At 31.9% G+C, this 5,171-nt stretch overlaps 1 long non-coding RNA gene across 1 annotated transcript in view; it reads left to right on the plus strand.

The window, feature by feature from the left end:
• Positions 1-4,472: 4,472 nt before the first annotated feature.
• The window catches only part of LOC143248254 (uncharacterized), a 3,483-nt gene continuing 2,784 nt past the window's right edge, over positions 4,473-5,171 (plus strand). Inside the window, exon 1 of the long non-coding RNA XR_013026845.1 lies at positions 4,473-4,629. This is a non-coding gene — a long non-coding RNA (uncharacterized LOC143248254). The remainder of the gene's footprint in view (positions 4,630-5,171) is intronic.

Genomic DNA, 5,171 nt, shown 5'->3' on the forward strand with positions numbered 1-5,171 from the left:
GACATTTTGAAACCAGTGAAACCTATCTTGACGACTGCGTGGAGGTTTGTTTGCTTGTTTTGAATATTACGAAAAACCACACGGGGGCTATCTACGTTAACAGTCGCTAATTTAGCAGTGTAAAACGAGACGGAAGGCAGCCACTCATCAACATCTACCGCCAACACTTGGGCTAATTTTTACCAATGAACAGGAGGATTGATCGTAATATTATAACGCTTCAACGGCTGAAAGGGCCTGAATATTTGGTGTGACAAGGATTCGAACTCACAACTTCAGATTGCGAGTTGAGAGCCATAACCACGAGTCCATCCTTGGTCAATGTGGAGAACGAACCTTCTATTTCTCTTTCTATGTTCCTTAACTTAGAAATGACCACTTGAGGTACATTGGTCAAGGTAAATAATATACACATCACATTTTCCTACCATCATAGATATTCATCTAGTGATACATTTTCAGGTTTCCTTCACTTGTGTTTATTATTATTCACCCACGTTTTAAATAACACTGGGGTGAACATGATCCCTTTCTCGTTTTTCTATTTTCAACACCACCCATCCACCACCAACCGCCAACCGCCCGCGGCTTGACACGAGCGGAAGTAGGATCTATTTCAATTCATCCCCTATCAACAACACCCCTTTACACACCTAACGAGCATATGAAAGAAAAATCATTAAGGTTATTAATTCAATCTGTTATAGCTAACACAGTTCTTAGACAGAACATTTCATTCACTATATAATCATAAAATTTAACCCTATACATTCAGGGCCACATCATCAGACTACAATTTATTATCACACTCAACAGAGAGATATAAACTTTAACTAACAGAGAAAAATAATTATGTCAAAGAACTAAATATACAGCACTAGAACAAATGTCCTTGTTCCATACCAGAAGGTGTTATTTATGAAGCAATTGTAAACAAATGCCCGAGTAGAGAAGAGAAGGTAGTGTGTGAATACAATAACATTTATGAATTGTTATTTTGGCCTGTAAAACTTGTTTTAAGCATTTTTTTGTCAAAACACAGATATAAAACTATTTGGTATAATAGGGAAGGCTTTTGATATGGTGTTTTTTTTTCATAAATCACTTCTTTGCTCAAACAGTTAGTCTGAACTTGTTGTAAAGTTATGCCTCATCATGTGCCCCATGTTAAAAGGTATAAAATTTTTATATAAAACTATTTTGTATAATAGGGAAGGCTTTTGATATGGTGTTTTTTTCATAAATCACTTCTTTGTTCAGACAGTTAGTCTGAACTAAAGTTATGCCTCATCATGTGCCCCAGGTTAAAAGGTATAAAATTTTTATATAAAACTATTTTGTATAATAGGGAAGGCTTTTGATATGGTGTTTTTTTCATAAATCACTTCTTTGTTCAGACAGTTAGTCTGAACTAAAGTTATGCCTCATCATGTGCCCCAGGTTAAAAGGTATAAAATTTTATATAAAACTATTTTGTATAATAGGAAGGCTTTTGATATGGTGTTTTTTGTCATAAATCACTTCTTTGTTCAGACAGTTAGTCTAAACTTGTTGTAAAGTTATGCCTCATCATGTGCCCCAGGTTAAAAGGTATAAAATTTTTATTTTTCTAGTATGTCTGTTTAAGTTTCGTTCATATCCTTTCTCTTTATAAGTGAATGTAAAATGTATTGGTTTACAGTTTTTCTCACATATATATGTTAAAATAAGTGTTATTTCACAGTTTGGATTCTGGAAGCTAAATTACAAGAATTCAGTTCTGGGTATTTATAACTTATTGTTATAATTATTGATTTACTTATTGTTATAATGTTTGACTAAATAGTTTTCTTCATCATGAATATAAAATTAATGTTTTTCATATTTTGTTTTTCAAAAGGGGTTTTATTTCCTTCTATCAAATAAGTACTTTATTTGTGTTTTTTATAAATTTATGTTTTCTTTGAAATTCATAATTACTTTCCTTGTACTATTCAGTTCAAGCTAAAAAGATTTCTATTTTAATAACATTTGTTGTCCATTGTTAAATGGTCGTATTTTATATCATTTATGCATTCAGAGTCCGTTAAAATTACTGTCTATTAAAGTGAACAGGTTATTTTGTTTAAATAATCTTGTGCTTGATAGGCCTTTTTTCAGGCCCGGCATGACCAGATGGATAAGGCACTCGACTTGTAAGCTAAAAGTCGCGGTTTCGAATCCCCGTCACATCAAACATGGTCGCCATTTTAGACGTGGGGGCATTATAATGTGACGGTCAATATTTTGTTTTGGATGTAAAATTTCAATGGACATACATCTAGATGGAACACAAAAGAAGCACAAATAACTTTAAAAGTGTCTTTCTTTTGTTTGTTTCTTCCATAATATACTTCCAGCTACAAATAATGGTTGTTTATATAGTTAGAATTGTTTAATGAAACTTTGAAAAGGTAAAATATTGTCTTTACATATTACTGATCATCCCGGTTGGTACATTTGTGAAGACCCAACAATGGCTGACATGTTGGCTATGACATCAATAAAATGTATTTTTTCTCGCACAATGAAGAAAGTTAGAAATACAGTGAATATAATTTCTGTCTTTCTAAGGACTGTAACATCGCTTTGTGGCAAGAAGTTTAAGAAATTATACAAGAACAATATACCTATCTTTCCGATACTTCGTCGGATGAAAATTATTAAATAGTGGAACAAAATATAGTATTATGTTTTGTTTCTGTGTGAAATAAATATGGAGAACGGCTGGTATTGGTATTAACAATTTTATTGATGAGGAAAAAACAACGTTTAGACCTTCCTTGGTCATCTTCAGGGTAAGAAAAGATGACCTAGGAAGGGCTTGTCTCTACTTTATTTTAATAAAGATTTAATACCCATACCAGCCGTCTTGAGATACATTTTTATTTCAAGTGTGTTTCTCGTCTTCAAGAATGATCTCAAAACAGAAGACGAAAGTCTATTAAAACGTTTTCCTCACACTTGTGTTTCTACAACAGACAGTTGCTGTATAACTAAGCTTCAGATAAATACATATATTCATATCACAATTCTCTTGAAACTTTAACCCATGTACAGCTTTTTATGACTTATTTTAGATAATATATGCTCAATAGAGGTCACTACAATATTGTGATATTTTTTCTCCCTCAATTTGTTATTTATTTCATTCAAACTTATGTATTATTATTGTCAGTAGCCTTTACGATAAACAAATTCTAATTATTTAATAATAACTTTAATATTCTTATTGTTAATCAACTACTAATTACAGATTTGTTTTTATCCATTTTTCCTCTACTTGGTGGTACTCAATCCTCGGTCTTACAAACCGAGGTAAAGTTTTTATAAATCCCTCATTTTCTTAAAACTATGAGTCTGTACTGTGGTGTTAACTACTTATGTTAAAGTTGCAAAGAAAGCATCAGGCAAGCAGCTGTGACTTATAAAATGAAATCAAGTTAATTATAAGTACCTGTATCAGGTTTATATTATTATATAAAATATTAACCATTAGAAAAATAATATTTTATCTTCACAACCTTGACTTGAAGACCTAAATGTACCTGTATTTGCCTGCAGTCTTTAAACATGTTCCACATAAGTGTAAAAATTCAAACTTGCACTTTCACGCGCATGTGTACATTACTTGACACGTCACATCACGTGACAAAAACAAAACTTAAAATTTGCAAATTTTCATCAGAATGCAGTTTTCAGGTGGGTGTTTTTAATGTTATCGTGTAGTTTGTACTTAAATTTTGCACAAAGCTACACGCTATACATACATAATTTAGTGATGCAAGACTAGAGGGAAGGAAGCCAGTCATCAACATCTACTGCCAATTCTAAGTACACTTTGTAGATGATTATAGAGATATTGGTTGTGCAGATTTCTTGGATCCATCCTATTTTTTATTACCTGAATGAGACATTGCATTGCAGAATTGATGATTGGTCCAGTATTAGTTACGTAGATGTAAGACATACGAATTTGGTTGTTTTTCCGAGATGTATATGTGTATATAATATTTTGTGAACTGCTTTCGGATCATATTTTCTTTTCCCTGGGTTTCCATAAGTTTCAAAGTCACACGACAATGACCAAGTGATGAAGAGAAACATGACCTTTGTTTGTAGTAACCAATGGACAGTTGGTGCACTCCAAATAGCTGAGTCAACAACTCATTTCCACGCAAGAGTACAGCAAAAATATTTTGATATCCAATTTCCAATTATTAAAAGCCTTTCATGAAATATTCGTAGCTTTAACTTTTAAAGTTATGTAGTTGAAGTGTAACATTTAATTAATTTTGTTTCTCTATATAAACACTTTTGCACCTTTTTTCACTTCATTCAAGTTTTGCTCAACAGATGACACTACTATGAGGATATGCTGTACAGATGTTTTACAGTCTTAACCTGGATTGTATTTATACGGTTTACTCTCAAACACATGCCATTTTACATTTTTTATTAAGAAGACAGTCTAGGTATTGTTATATAACTTCAAACGAAATCACATCATTTTACGTTTATTATTTGAAAGGTTCAAGTTTTGATGTAAAGACAAGAGTCTTTACGTTTGATGTTTGAAGTTTTACTGGAAAGATTCTTTTACTGCTTTCGGTAAGTAACTTTCATTTTGTCTCCAAGGAATCTGTTTAAAATCAGACATAGTAATCTGAAGGATTTATTCTAATCCAGTTTATACTTGGTTTGGTACTGAAATATGTTTATTTACTATGAGATTAGTGTGGTATAGATAAAAGTTTGTGTGACAGAATTCTTTAGATATAAACATAAATTAACACATAAAGAAGTTATCAAAATGCAAACAGAATGATAAACGATTAAAAATATCGAGTGTAATGTAACACACAAAATCGTGGAGACAAAGGTCAGAAAATCTAACGACATCTCAGTTTTAGACATATATACGCTATACAAGTAAAACTGTCTGTGTGGATATTGTTATCACAATTTCTGGTTTATGGCCTCAAAGAACCAGTGACCATAATTTCAGGTAATTTAGTTAAGAACCAAGTTATCACAGATTAGAAAATTTATATCCACTGATAAACGGAGGTTTTAGATGTAATTCTCTTCCAAATGGAGATATTCATGTTGTGAAGAAACAAAGACACAGATCGATAAATAACTTATCCACA

This window comes from Tachypleus tridentatus, chromosome 4, assembly GCF_004210375.1.
Source record: "Tachypleus tridentatus isolate NWPU-2018 chromosome 4, ASM421037v1, whole genome shotgun sequence".
Lineage (NCBI taxonomy): Eukaryota > Metazoa > Arthropoda > Merostomata > Xiphosura > Limulidae > Tachypleus > Tachypleus tridentatus.